The sequence below is a fragment of the Anomaloglossus baeobatrachus genome, chromosome 3, assembly GCF_048569485.1.
Source record: "Anomaloglossus baeobatrachus isolate aAnoBae1 chromosome 3, aAnoBae1.hap1, whole genome shotgun sequence".
NCBI lineage: Eukaryota > Metazoa > Chordata > Amphibia > Anura > Aromobatidae > Anomaloglossus > Anomaloglossus baeobatrachus.
Genome location: NC_134355.1, coordinates 557637619 through 557653103, shown reverse-complemented (window position 1 = coordinate 557653103; position 15485 = coordinate 557637619). Strand labels below are relative to the sequence as shown.

The 15485-nt window shown below is 48.7% G+C and overlaps 1 protein-coding gene across 7 annotated transcripts in view; it reads left to right on the top strand.

The window, feature by feature from the left end:
- Positions 1-9274: 9274 nt before the first annotated feature.
- SAP130 (Sin3A associated protein 130) overlaps positions 9275-15485 on the top strand; it is a 123190-nt gene continuing 116979 nt past the window's right edge. For all 7 annotated transcript variants that reach the window (XM_075340835.1, XM_075340836.1, XM_075340834.1 and 4 more), the window contains exon 1: positions 9275-9463. The gene's annotated coding sequence lies outside the window, so the exon portion shown is untranslated. The remainder of the gene's footprint in view (positions 9464-15485) is intronic.

The following is a 15485-nucleotide window of genomic DNA, read 5'->3' as shown; positions in this document are numbered from 1 at the left end:
GTGCACGAATCCCGTTTGGAAGGGCAGAATAAGATCTGGAATCACTTGTTGTAATCTACCAGCTAGTATTTTAGTAAAGATTTTAAAATCAGAGTTGAGTAATGAGATGGGTCTGTATCCCTCCACCTGTAGTGGGTCTTTTCCTGGCTTAGGTAATACTATAATGTTTGCCTCATTGAACCTGTCGGGAATTATTCTATCTGTGACTATCTTATTATACACTGCACATAGATGAGGACCGATAGAGGCTCCCAAGATCTTATAATATTCGTTACTAAATCCGTCGGGCCCTGGGCTTTTGGCTAGTTTAAGAGTGCCAATAGTTTTTACTATTTCTGAAATATTTATAGGGGCGTTTATTACTACTCTTTGTTCCTCTATCAAGATGGGCGCTACGGTACCATGGATAAAATCAGCTTCCCCGTCAACCTCCCTCGGTTCCGCCTCATACAGCGACCCAAAGAATGCCCTGAACTCCTCCACTATTTCCTCATCTTTTGTTACCATGGTACCATCTTTCTTTTTAATTTTGTGGATTCTAGTGGTGGTTCTAAAGGGTTTGGTTAAAGAAGCTAGTAATTTCCCAGGTTTGTTGCCCCATTTAAAGTATTTATGTTTCTGATAGTCCAGGTTACTAAGTGCCATCTGATGGGCCAAGGTGTCCGCCGCCTCCTTGGCCTCTAAGAAATGTTGTTTTGTCGCATCCGTGTTGTTATTTTTAAAGTCTTTATATGCCTGCGTGAGAAGTTTTTGTGCTGATATAGTTTGTTCCAGGAGCTTTTTTCTCTTATGGCTGACATATGATATTATCTGACCTCTTACTACTGCCTTGGAGGCAGCCCAATACAAACCAGCATCCCCACTATGCTCGTGATTATCCTTCTCATAAAAGCTCCAGTAGTTTTGTAAAGAAGCTTTGAAATCCTCAGATTGATATAAATATGAAGGAAACCTCCACCTTCTTTCCCGTAGTATTGTGGTAGATAATAAATTAAAAGTAACCGGTGCATGATCCGAAATACAGATGTCTAGGATGTTGGAGGAAAGTAAATGTGGCATCAGTGCTGGGCTTAGTAGCCAATAGTCAATCCGTGTATGTAAGTCATGGACATGTGAATAAAATGTATAATCTTTATCTATTGGGTGCTGCATGCGCCATGTGTCTATTAGTCCCAATTGATTGACGAGATATTGCAAACCACTATGGAGCGCCAATAGAGGAGATGGCTGGGGACTTGACCTGTCTAAAATTCCATCATGAGCCTCATTGAAATCTCCGCCCACAATTAAATTAGTCATATCCCAACCTGTGATACTTTCGATCAATCTGGCTCTGAACTGTGGATCAGGAATATTTGGTGCATATATGTTTGCTAAGTTGTAGATAGGGCCCTCTATCTTCACTTTCACCAATAATAATCTCCCCATAGGGTCCTCTGAAACCTCCAGAACTTCATGACTAATATGCTTATTGATCAATATAGCTACCCCTCTTTGTTTTCTCGTAAATGACGCTTCTGCGCATACGGCATATTTTCTGCTGTGAAGAAATGGGTGATTGCCCTTCATCCAGTGTGTTTCCTGTAAGAAGACAATATGGCAATTTAAACGATGTAGATAATTTAAAACTTTTTTCCTCTTCATAGGAGAGTTTAACCCGTTAACATTCCAGGAGCACCAATACAGCGATTTAATCGTGGACACATTTGTGCTCTCTGTGTTAGTCATTTATCCTATTCCAGAAGGAGGAATTAATTGTAAAATTATAAACAACCTATTTGGGTTCCCACGTCCATCCCAGCGAGTAAACGCGACAACCCATATGAGAGCTAAACTAAAGGTACGCACGCAGAGCCCCCTAACCCCTTCCCATCTAAACAAAAACCTTAATCTAATGGCAATGTCACCTGCCTCTCTGCCAGTCCTGACACTGAAAAAAAAAAGGAAAAACAGAATGAACATCAGAACTGTAGCACAGTGACGTCTCCGATTTAAGTGTCTATGTTGACTGCTGGCGAAGCTCCATTTTCCTGAAGAAGGTAATTTAAAGCCAACTTAGGATCTTCAAAAGTCCAATTCTTTCCCCCTGTAGTGAAGCGTAGAACAGCAGGATACAGTAGACTGAAGCGAATATTTTTTTCCGCCAATAGTTTGCATACTGGATTGAAGGCTTTGCGTCTTGTTGTCAAGGCTGCTGAGTAATCTTGGAACAAAAGCAGTTTAGAGTTATTGTAGGTAAGTGAGCGATTTTTTCTAAATGCTGTCAGCAATCTGATCTTGTCTTGGAAGTCCAGGACCTTAAAAATTACTTGTCTGGGTCTGACCTCTCCATCATTTCGAGGTGGGCCCACTCTGTGGGCCCTTTCAATAGCAATTGGCCCCGACTTTAGATCCAATTTCAAAGCTCCTGGTAGCCATTCTGAAGTGAGTTCCAGTAGATCAGCTTGCCGAACCGATTCAGGGACGCCCACCAACCTTAAATTATTGCGTCTGGACCTGTTTTCAAGATCATCTACCTTGTCCAGCAATACAGCAATGTCCTTATTCCTGCTCTCCAGCATCTCTGAAATTTCCTTTACAGAGTCCTCCATGTCAGAGACCCTCTGCTCCACATCTGTTAGCCTTGAACCCTGGGCATTAACTTGGGTGACTATAATGTCTAATGAAGACTGGAAGGCTGCCAGCCGCCCATCAATCACCGGCATCAAGAGATCCGTGATGGCCTTAGCAGTGTCCTGGGGTGGGTCTGTAGTTGCCTCAGGGGAAGCCCCTGGTGATGGGGGTGCATTTTGGTTTCGTCTTTGCGGTCTAATTCCTTTACTTGGTTGTGTGGCATTGCTCTTACCCACAAATTTATCCATAGTAAGAACTGTAAATATGGAGCTTCTTTAGAGACTGTGGTGACGTCACAATAACATAAGCTTAATTACATCTGTGTGGTAAACTTGGCTGCTTCACAATTATTTCCACGCTGTGTATGAGAGTGTATAGATGTTACTTGAAAAAGACCAGTCAGAAGGGCAGGAGGCAGGCCAGATGACTGATCCCACTTCTTTTTGTTTTTCACCTTCTTCTATACTGTCAGTGCTGGTAAAGTAGGGGTTAATCAAGTTGAGCTGTGATGCACTTCAGGCTTATCTGCCTCTGTTTACTGTTGCAGTTACAGGCCTTGTGCAGCAGCCATATAAGATGAGACCTGCAGGGATGTATCTGCCCCCTTCACAGCCCCCTGTTTATCTCCTGACCTGCTCTCACAGCCGAATGTCTCCAGGGGCTCTCAGCTCCCCCCTCACTCACAGTATCTCAGACGGTGGGCCTGTCCACGGAGCTCTGTGTGACAGGTAAACACAGCGTGCAGTCCTGTTTGCTGAGCTTGCTGCTGCTCAGTGTTTCACTATTTCTTCTGTGGCAGGGAGGGGAGTGTGTGAGAGTTCTACTATGGCTGCCGCTGGAAGCACTTCAGTCCCCCTCCCTGTCTCCTTCTGGATGTTAGTGCCCGATATTTAACCCCTCTCTTACCAGATCCCGGGTGCTTTCCGTTTGCAGTGGCACAGCTGCAGGGGGAGCAGGGAGGATGGGCAGTGTTCCTCTGTGCAGCACAGCCCACAGCCTGCAGCCTGGTGCTTTGTGTCAGAGCACTCCTTTCTTTGTGGTGCAGCATACACCTTTCACCTCCGGAGTATCAGGAGAGCCGGGCCTGATGTGCGCCCCTTGTCCTGGCCTTATCCCTGCAGCCTTGAGATGTTAGGATGGGCCTGGATAACGTTTTTGGCCTAGGCTGCTGCAGGAGCTCATGATAAAAGCAGCTACCTCGTAGCTCCGCCTCCCGGAAGTCCTATCCTCAGCTTTTGACACTGTTGACCACTCCCTGCTACTACAGATCCTCTCTTCCCTTGGTGTCAGAGACCTTGCCCTCTCTTGGATCTCTTCATACCTCTCCAACCGCACTTTTAGTGTCTCCCACTCCCACACAACCTCTTCATCCCGTCCTCTGTCTGTTGGTGTCCCTCAAGGCTCTGTCCTGGGACCCTTACTTTTTTCTATCTATACATTTGGCCTGGGACAACTCAAAGTCCCATGGCTTCCAGTACCACCTATATGTCGATGACACTCAGATCTACCTCTCTGGTCCAGATGTCACTTCTCTGCTGTCCAGAATCCCAGAGTGCCTATCTGCTATATCTTCCTTCTTCTGCTCTCGCTTCCTAAGGCTCAATGTGGCCAAAACTGAACTAATCATCTTTCCTCCATCTCCCCTACACTCTCTACCTAATCTATCTATTACAATAAATAACATCACGCTCTCCCCAGCACCCAAAGTTCGGTGCCTCGGAGTGACCTTTGACTCTGCCTTGTCCTTCATACCACACATTCAATCCCTCACCACCCCCTCCTGCCGTCTTCAACTCAAAAATATTTCCAGAATCCGTCCCTTCCTCAATTCTCAATCTACAAAAATGCTAGTGCATGCTCTCATAATCTCCCGCCTCGACTACTGCAACATCCTCCTCTGTGGTCTCCCTGCTAACACGCTCGCCCCTCTCCAGTCCATCCTTAATTCTGCTGCCCGACTGATCCACCTCTCGCCTCAATACCACCCTGCTTCTCCTCTCTGCAAGTCCCTTCACTGGCTCCCAATCTTCCATCGTATCCAATTCAAACTACTAACACTGACTTACAAAGCCATCCACAAATTGTCTCCTCCATATATCTCTGAACTAATCTCTCGCTACACTCCAAAACGTAATCTCCGGTCCTCCCAAGATCTCCTTCTCTCCTCCTCTCTCATTCGCGCCTCATGCAACCGCCTCCAAGACTTCTCCCGAACATCCCCAGTCTTCTGGAACTCGCTGCCTCAACACGTCAGATTATCTAATACACTTGCAAGCTTCAAACGGAACCTGAAAACTCATCTGTTCAGAAATGCCTATAATCTCCAATAACCTTGCTGCCGCCCGACCACCGTGCGGAGCTGCCGCCCAACCACCGTGCGGAGCTGCCCCCTGACCCCCACCCCACCTACTGTCTCCTCCCCAAAATCCTTTAGAATGTAAGCCTGCAAGGGCAGGGCCCTCTTCCCTCTGTACTAGTCTGTCTATTGTAACTTGTATATGTGTTCTGTATGTAACCCCCTTCTCATGTACAGCACCATGGAATCAATGGTGCTCTATAAATAAATAATAATAATAATAATAATAATACTATTTATATACTACAAATTTATCTGTGCCCCATCCTCGGGGCAGCAGGATCTCAAGAAATGGAATAAACTCCAATTATCATGGTTTGGGAGGATTAATGCCATTAAAATTGATCTCTTAAATTGTCTATTATATTTCTTTATGGCAAGCCCTTTGTACTTACCTGCATCGCTCGTTTCTCACCTCAAAGCAGCAATAACTAAATTCATCTGGGTTAATAAACATCTTTGTTTATCCTACTAGATATTAAGTAAGCCTAAGAAATCCAGGGAAGCAGGCCTTCCAGATTTCCGCTTGTACGTGTACAGTCATGCTTTATTGGGGAAATGTATATTAGACTTATTTCATTGCAGAGAGAAGAGATGGGTGGACGTAGAATTCTCTCGATCCAAACATAGCCCGCTAGTAACTATTTGGTCTCAGATCACGACTAACAAATATTAACCTCATCCATTTTGTCAAACTAGTGATCGAGTTGTTACACTTCTCCTCAATACCTCGCCCCTTCATAGTGTTGAGGAGAGCCTTTCCATTAACCCCTTCAGCCCCCGGGCACTTTCCGTTTTTGCGTTTTTGTTTTTTGCTCCCCTTCTTCCGAGAGGCGTAACTTTTTTATTTTTCCATCAATCTTGCCATATGAGGGCTTGTTTTTTGCGGGACGAGTTGTACTTTTAAATGAAACCATAAGTTTTACCATATAGTGTACTGGAAAACGGCAAAAAAATTCCAAGTGCGGAAAAATTGCAAAAAAAGTGGGATTGTATAATAGTTTTTGGGATATTTTATTCACCGTGTTCACTATATGGTAAAACTGATGTCTGGGTATGATGCGTCAGGTCGGTGCGAGTTTGTAGACACCAAACATGTATAGGTTTACTTGTATCTAAGGGGTTAAAAAAAATTCACAAGCTTGTCCAAAAAACGTGGCGCACGTTTTGCGCCATTTTCTAAAACCCGTAGCGTTCTCATTTTTCAGGATCTGAGGCTGTGATGGCTTATTTTTTGCGTCTCGACCTGACGTTCTTAACGGTACCATTTTTGCGCAGATGCTACGTTTTGATCGCCTGTTATTGCATTTTGCGCAAAATTTGCGGCGACCAAAAAACGTAATTTTGGCGTTTGGAATTTTTTTGCCGCTACGCCGTTTACTGATCAGATTCATTGATTTTATATTTTGATAGATCGGGCATTTCTGAACGTGGCGATACCAAATATGTGTGTATTTTTTATTTTTTTAACCCTTTAATTTTCAATGGGGTGAAAGGGGGGTGATTTGAACTTTTAGGTTTTTTTATTTTTTTTTAATTTTTTAAAACTTTTTTTTTTACTTTTTTTTTTTATTTTACTAGTCCCCCTAGGGGGCTATTGCGATCAGCAATCCGATCGCTCTGCACTATCTGCAGATCTCAGCTACAGAGCTGAGAACTGCAGATTTGCTACTTCACTTTCAATGCCGGCTGTATTCCCTGTGCTACCATGGCAACCGCCGAAAGTCACGTGATCATGTCACGTGACTTCCGGTGGGGGCGGGGTAAGTCACTGTCATGGCGGTGCCCATATACATATCGCTGCCAAGACTTTGGCAGCGAAATGTAAGGGGTTAATGGGCGCGGGTGGAAGCGATTCCACCCGCGGCTAGCAGGCACACATATCAGCTGTTGATAACAGCTGATATGTGCGCGTCTCGCCGCCGCCTGCCGGCGGCAGGGGGCGGGGCTTACCGGCACACGATCCATGACGTATCTAGTACGTCATGGGTCGTTAAGGGGTTAAATACTTAATTAACCTCTTGACAGGAGATCGTGGGAAAAATATCGATTTGCGTTACATAATTCAGTTCTCAGATCATACATATAATGCACAGCTAAAGATGGCTGCCATTTTCTGTTTTCCACACCTTGCCTGGCATGCAAGGAATGTCCAAATGTTAGAAGACCACCATATAAGGAAAAGACCCACTGGCCAAACTAGAGGACCAACCAAAAGATGAAGAAGTCTTATGCCTGCTTTACACGCTTCAATAAATGTTTCAATCCATCGTAGGGGTCAAGTTGTGACGCACATCCGGCATCGTTCGTGACGTATTTGCGTGTGACACCTACGTGCGATCAAGATTGAACGCAAATACGGTGATCGCATACACGTCGTTTATTCCTCATACATTGGACATTTTGTTGTACGAACCTAGTCAATTGTAACGTGTGACATCCCTCATACGATTTTGATGTCTGAGGCTATGTGCGCAGGTGTGCGCTCTGCACCGCAGCTTAAAAAAGGTCCGCTTCAGAGCGCAGCTGAAAAGCTGCGTTCTGAAGCGCCTCACAATGTCTGTCATTCACTAATCTCTGTCAGTCGGTCACTATCTCTGTCCCTCTCTCTCTGTCCATGTCAGTCTATCCCTCTTACCCCCTCTCCCATGGTCACCGATCCCCGATCACCGGCGCGGCGCTGCACGGCATCCACACTGCTCCGGCGGCTTTTACGATTTTGAAAAAGCCGGCCGCTCATTAAACAATCTCGTAAGCATGGCCCTTCCCACCATATTAAGATCAGCCCCCAGTTGTCTGTTGTACCTTAGTAAAATGGGGGGGACCCCACGTCATTTAAAAAAATAAAAATAAATTAAATCATTTTTTTTTAAAACGTGTGGGATCCCCTCTATTTGTAATAATCAGCCAAGGTACAGCAGACAGATGAGGGTTGCAGCCTAAAGCTGTTCCTGTACTGGGTATGAAAAATTGGGGGGACGCCACGTCATTTTTTTATCCCCCAAAAATTAAAAAAAACAGCTGGCCAAGCAAGCTATCGCTCTATCAAGCTGTTTTGTAATTTGTGTCATCTATAATAATAATAATAATAATAATAATAATAATAATAATCTTTATTTCTATAGCGCCAACATATTCCGCAGCGCTTTACAATTCAGGGGGATCATATACAAACAAGTAACAGTTATAGAAAATACAATATTTAGAGGGAAAAAGACAACCCTGCTCGGAGAGCTTACAATCTACAATGAGATATTGGAGGGGGGGCAAGGTACAAGTGCTTATTTACAATGACAATCCAGCCGTCTCATGGAAATGGGGGACAGATAATGGCTTCCTGGACCAGTTGGCCAGAGCCTTGAGGTGCATTTGTGTGCCATGGAGTTTGACGTGGGGTTATGTTGTGAGAAGTTGTAGAGGGACTATGTGAATTGAATTTGATTAGGAAGTGTGATAGGCCGCCCTAAAAAGATGCGTTTTTAGGGTTCGTCTGAAGCTAAGTTGTGCTTCGTCCTAACTTCTTGGGGTAGAGCGTTCCAGAGGGTTGGTGCAGCTCGGAAGAAGTCTTGGATCCGGGAGTGGGAGGTTCGAATTAGTGTGGATGTTAGTTGAAAGTCATTTGCAGAGCGTAGAGAAAAGGCTGTTCTTTCTTATCTATTCTAGCCATCTATTCTAGCTATATATCCATTATCATATCCTATCATATTGTGTTTCGCCTTAAAAAAAACGCATTAACAAAAAAGCGGCGAAAACGTACCGTCATTACAAGCGTTTTTGACATTCCCAGGCTCTCTGTGACAAGATGCAGTTTTGGTGCAGTTAACCGCAGCGTGCGCATATAGACAAGAGTTCACTGAATAGTGGAGAAGTCGCCTGGGGGGCCAGGGCCGGTGCAGACAGGACGGACCCTCCACATTCAGCTCCTGTATCCAGTGTACACTCTCACATTTCACTGCTGAGCATTGTCTGAGTGCTTTACTACCACTCGCACTGGTAATACCTGAGCAGACCGGGTGGGCCGTCTGCGGCCGTCTGCACAGGCTCCAGACACAGCACTACCGCAGCCATCCGTGCTTAGTATTCCGACCAGCGGACACCCTGACCTCTCTGCCATCATGGACAAGCATAGAGGAGCAGCATTGCTTTATTTCATCTCCTACATATTGTACGTGCTGGTCTGTTTCATTGTAATAAAGTTAGTGTTGAAAGAAATAAAAAAAAAAACAAAAAAAAACCCAGCAGTGACGTCATGTGCGGAGATCCTGGTTGCTGCCGTCCTCTTGTTTAGCTGGTTGGTGGGCGGGGCGTCACGTGTCACGTGATTGGTGGCGGAGCGCGGTTCAGTCAGACTGTGGGAAGAGAGAGCCCGAGACAGACCGGAACCGGAAACCGAAAGAGTAACTGAGAGAACGGAGCAGGCTGTAGTTGACCGTGAAATCGTTGTTTCCTTTGTGGCGGTGGTGTCGGAGGTGTGAGGCGCTCTGGGCTGTGTCGGTAGGTTCGTCTGTTACACTGTTGTTTCTGTGAAGTGACCTGACACCTTGTATGTGGAGCGGCGGCTGCGGCACAGCTGCTCCGGTGTGCCAAGCTCCATACCGACCGCGGAATCACACTTTTTCAAACTGCTGAAGCGATTAGTATACATTAGCATACAATAGCTGTGCACACGGGGGGTTGTCAGCCCTCACCTGTAGTGCGCGCTCTCGCCCATCGGTCCTCACCTGTAGTGCGCGCTCTCGCCCATCGGTCCTCACCTGTAGTGCGCGCTCTCGCCCATCGGTCCTCACCTGTAGTGCGCGCGCTCTCGCCCATCGGTCCTCACCTGTAGTGCGCGCGCTCTCGCCCATCGGTCCTCACCTGTAGTGCGCGCTCTCGCCCATCGGTCCTCACCTGTAGTGCGCGCTCTCGCCCATCGGTCCTCACCTGTAGTGCGCGCTCTCGCCCATCGGTCCTCACCTGTAGTGCGCGCTCTCGCCCATCGGTCCTCACCTGTCGTGTGCGCGCTCTCGCCCATCGGTCCTCACCTGTCGTGCGCGCGCTCTCGCCCATCGGTCCTCACCTGTCGTGCGCGCGCTCTCGCCCATCGGTCCTCACCTGTCGTGCGCGCGCTCTCGCCCATCGGTCCTCACCTGTCGTGCGCGCGCTCTCGCCCATCGGTCCTCACCTGTCGTGCGCGCGCTCTCGCCCATCGGTCCTCACCTGTCGTGCGCGCGCTCTCGCCCATCGGTCCTCACCTGTCGTGCGCGCGCTCTCGCCCATCGGTCCTCACCTGTCGTGCGCGCGCTCTCGCCCATCGGTCCTCACCTGTCGTGCGCGCGCTCTCGCCCATCGGTCCTCACCTGTCGTGCGCGCGCTCTCGCCCATCGGTCCTCACCTGTCGTGCGCGCGCTCTCGCCCATCGGTCCTCACCTGTCGTGCGCGCGCTCTCGCCCATCGGTCCTCACCTGTCGTGCGCGCGCTCTCGCCCATCGGTCCTCACCTGTCGTGCGCGCGCTCTCGCCCATCGGTCCTCACCTGTCGTGCGCGCGCTCTCGCCCATCGGTCCTCACCTGTCGGGTGTGTGTGCGCGCCCATCGGTCCCTCGCCTGTGGGGGAGGGGGGGTGCGTGCTCTTGCCCATCGGTCCCTCGCCTGTGGTGTTCGCGCCACATGAAGCTCCTTTTGCTAGTTTTTTTGGGGGGGGTTTTTTTTTTTGCATGTTTTCTTTAGAATTTTCCAGGTGTTATTTCGTGTCCTTTAAAAAAACACTAGTCATTTTTGTGGCAGATAAACAGGAAAAAAAACGCAAAAAATAAATGCCTGGGTGTCTTTTGGGTAATTTTTTTTTTTTGTCTTTTCAAGCACACCAATCATCAGGATTTTTCTATGTAACCTAAAGCCTGTGCTATACTGGCACTATCAGGCTGATTCTCTACATAACTTTTAGTGGAGAGCTAGGATGTATAGGTTTTCAAACACAAGCAAGTAAAGTCTGTAAAATCATCAGCTTTTTGAATGGCAGCTGCATCAGTTAATAGCTGGGGTGGGTATTCATAGTTATCCTCTCCCCATGTTATTTATGCTAATTCTATTATATAATCGATTTATTTTGTGACTAGAAGGATCTGTGCTGATGTCATACCAATGTGACCAGAAGAGTCAGGGCCTTAGCCAACATAGCTGATACCAGGAAGCAACATTTTTCTGGTCACATGAGTATGAATGACATGCATGAAATCCAATACACACGCTGCTTATTTTTTACTTGCAGATTAGAACCTTCAATGCACTTTTTCAAATGAATGTGTAAAAGTATTCATCCATATTTTAAGCATAGGGGTTTTTTTTACCCAGTGTTCAGTATGAACCTCATCCGGCTTCGCTCATCTCTAATTGTGACCAAAGTTGCCATTTAGGGCTATGTTTCATGAGTTTTGCCATTTTAAAGGAACTCTGTCAGCACAGAATGACTGACTGTACAAACCAAGTACAAGCGCTCTGTGCATTATGGCAGGGCCAAATATTTAAGTACACCTGCTTGTTTTCCATCTGTAGCCACCCTTCTCTGACTCTATGAAGCAATAGCTGTAAATCAAAGAAGAGGCGAAGGTGGAGATAGGTGGAAAGGTGCACCTAAATGTTTGGCCCCACTATGATGCACTGAGTGCATAATGAGTATGAACAGTCATTCTGTGCTGACAGTCCCTTTAAATGGGTTGTCCACTATTAGGACAGCCCTTTCTGATTACACATTTCCCCCAGGTAAAATAAAAAAGCCTACGGCAGTACTGCGGCTCATGTTCCTGTGGGTCACATGATGTTGTGACGTCTTGCGAGCCCCTTGTCCAATCACTGCTGGCTTCCCTCTCCCCGCCTTCGAACCAGTGAGTTTAATCAGAAGGAAGTGAGAGCCGTGGCTGCCGTTCACTTCCTGCTGATTGCTCCTGGGCCCAAAGATGCGGAGAGGGAAGCCAGCAGTGATTGGACACGGGGCTTGCAGGACATCACAACCTCACCTGAGGCACGGGAACACGAGCCTCTGGAATGGCGCCAGAGGCGAGTGTAGGCTTTTGTTATTTTCCCTGGAGGAAATATTTATTCAGGAGGGGTTGTACTAGTAGTGCACAACCCCTTTCAGGTAAGAACATTCAAGCACAGCTATTGCTTTGGTAAAGGACAGACTATTTCATGTGGCTTGTGACTCTCATTCTGTTGTTTAGGATTTTGTTCTCTGCATATATAGCCTCATCCAGTGATAACAAATCCTAGCCGTGATGCGTTGTTGGCATAGTTGATCAATACTAGGTTCACACAGCCTTTTTACTAAGTTTATCTACAAGTGATCCTGGAGATGGTGCAGGTGAAGGAAACATATTTTTCTTCGGATCGAACCCATCTGAGATGGCAATGAAGGGGTGTATGCCATATTATAAATGTATTTAACCTTTCTTTGTCACTCCATTGGGAGACCTAGACAATTGGGTGTATAGCTTCTGCCTCCAGAGGCCACACAAAGTATTACACTTTTAAAAAAGTGTAACCCCTCCCCTCTGCCTATACACCCTCCCGTGGACCACGGGCTCCTCAGTTTTATGCTTTGTGCGGATGGAGGCACACATCCACTCATGCATTCTCATACATAGTTATGTCGGATGGAAGAAAAGAGGTCCCCGATGGGGTCCCCGGCATGTTCCCTTCTCACCCCACTAAGTCGGCGGTGTTGTTAAGGTTGAGGTACCCATTGCGGGTACGGAGGCTGGAGCCACATGCCGTCTCCTTCACCATCCCTTATGCGGCTCTGGGAGAAGTGGGATCCTATGCGGTCATCCATGTGCTGGGACCGTGCTCAATCCGCAGCCCCTGGTGGAACCTGCCGGACCGGAGCTTCTTCATCCCCAGGGACCGGGCCCTGCACCTTGAAGGTACTCTGTATCCTCATGTGGGGACTGTACAGGGGTCGCACCTTCTCCCCGGAAGCCGCGGTGGTTCCGTCCGTTGTCTTTTCGGCGGACTTCCGCGCCGACCGTGCCTGCTTGTAGGGCGCGGCCTTAAATTTAGCCCCCGGCTTCGCCGCGGCCTAGTCCGAAAAATCCCGCCCCCGAGCCTGCCTGTCAGGGGTAAGGGCAGGATTACCGACATGACGTCGGCCTTGAGGGCTGGAGCATCCTGCATGTCTCCCTCCCCCCTCATTGACCACTTGGGGACTCCAGATTCCCGCTCTCTGCTAGCGCCGCCCTCGGCTCCACTCCCCCCCCTGAGAGCTCCGGCAGCCATTTTTAGCATTCTGCCGGTGGATGCTATTCAGCAGCAAGGCTCTGCAGCTCCGGGGGATCCACGACAGGGAATCTGGAGGACACACTCCGCTCGTGAGCGGTTGGTAAGCCACACCGGTCCCCCTAAGGTGCCGGGATATATATAGATATATATATATCTGTTCGGAAAGGCGCTATACCCTTTTCCCATATACCCTCAGTGGTCACTCTCCTTAGAGACAACAGCATGTCGTCCACAAGGAGCAAAGCTACTAAGGCACAGATTTTTTTCGCGGCCTGTACCTCTTGTGGGGCTATGTTGCTTGCGGGATCCACCTACCCTCACTGTGATCAATGCTCGACTCCTGCCACGCTTGCTCAGCCGGAGCCTAGGGCAATTGTGGGCCCCTCGGCTCAGGTAGATCCCCCTGCTCCCCCTGAGCAGGCTGCAGGGACAGAGTCACCGGCGTTGGCCTCTTTCGCTGAGAAACTCTCTGTTACTTTCTCAATCCATTGCACAGTCTATGGACAAATGGTCATCTAAGCTGCTTGAGGCATTGCAGTCCAGACCGGGCTCTTCACAGGCCCCGGTCCCTGTTAGTTTGTCTCCTCCAGGCCCTTCTCGGTCCGCGCCGCAGCGCACTCCTAGGATAGCCCCTAGGTCCCAGGCGGAGGACTCCTGCCCGGATCGCAGCCCCAGACCTGCTAAGCGGCCTCGCTGGGATTCTTCCCCGGCCTCCTCACGCTGCTCTGGATCCCAGTTTGAGGACTCTCAGGAAGACGAGGCGGACTTGGGAGCTCAGGGCTCTGACCCTGACTTCGCCCTTAACCTTGATACCCCTGAGGGGGACGCCTTAGTAAATTATCTTATCTCGTCCATCAACCAGGTGTTGGATCTCTCACCACCACCTCCTCCTGCAGAGGAGTCCGCTTCTCAGCAGGAGAAACACCAATTTCGATTCCCCAAACGTACGCGCAATACGTTTTTTGATCACTCTAACTTCAGGGACGCTGTCCAGAAGCCCAGAGTGGTCCCGGACAAGCGTTTTGCTAAACGGCACACTGACACGCGTTATCCCTTTCCACCTGAAGTCGTTAAGGGCTGGGCACACTCTCCCAAGGTGGATCCTCCAGTCTCTAGATTGGCTGCTAGGTCCGTTGTATCTGTTGCCGATGGCGCATCCCTGAAGGATGCCACTGACAGACAGAGCTCTTGGTGAAGTCTATTTATGAGGCCACAGGCGCGTCTTTTGCCCCGGCCTTTGCGGCTGTGTGGGCTCTCCAAGCAATCTCGGCATGTCTGACTGAGATTAATGCTGTCACGCGGAATTCTGCTCCGCATGTGTCTTCCTTGACCTCTCAGGCATCAGCATTTTCGTCCTACGCCATGAACGCCGTCCTGGACTCCGCTAGCCGTACGGCTGTAGCATTCGCTAACTCCGTGGCAGTCCGCATGGCCATGTGGCTGCGCGAATGGAAAGCAGACTCTGCTTCCAAAAGGTTCTTAACTGGTTTGCCTTTTTCTGGCGAACGTTTGTTTGGCGAACGGTTGGATGAGATTATTAAGGAATCCTCGGGAAAGGACTCCTCCTTACCCCAGTCCAAACCTAAGAGACCTCAGCAGAGAAAAATCCAATCGAGGTTTCGGTCCTTTCGTCCCTCCGCCAAGCCCCAATCCTCTTCGTCCAACCGGCCGGAGAAAGGCCAGAGGAACTCCTATGCGTGGCGATCCAAGTCACGACCCCAAAAGGCCGCAGGAGGCACTGCCTCCAAGACGGCCTCCTCATAACTCTCGGCCTCATCTAGCCACATCCTCGGTCGGTGGCAGGCTCTCCCGCTTTGGCGACGCCTGGTGGCCACACGTTCAAGACCGATGGGTGAGAGACATTCTGTCTCATGGTTACAGGATAGAGTTCAGCTCTCGACCTACGGCTCATTTTTTCAGAACCTCCCCACCCCCCGCACAGGCCGACACACTTTTTCAGGCAGTGGACGCTCTAAAGATGGAAGGAGTTGTGATTCCCGTTCCCCTTCAGGAACGTGGTCGCGGATTTTACTCCAACTTGTTCGTGGTGCCAAAAAAGGACGGGTCATTCCGTCCCGTTCTGGACCTCAAGCTGCTCAACAGACATGTGAGAACCAGACTGTTTCGGATGGAATCTCTCCGCTCGGTCATCGCCTCGATGTCACAAGGAGACTTCCTAGCATCGATCGACATCAAGGATGCTTATCTCCATGTGCCGATCGCACCCGAACATCGTTTCCTGCGTTTCGCCATCGGGGACG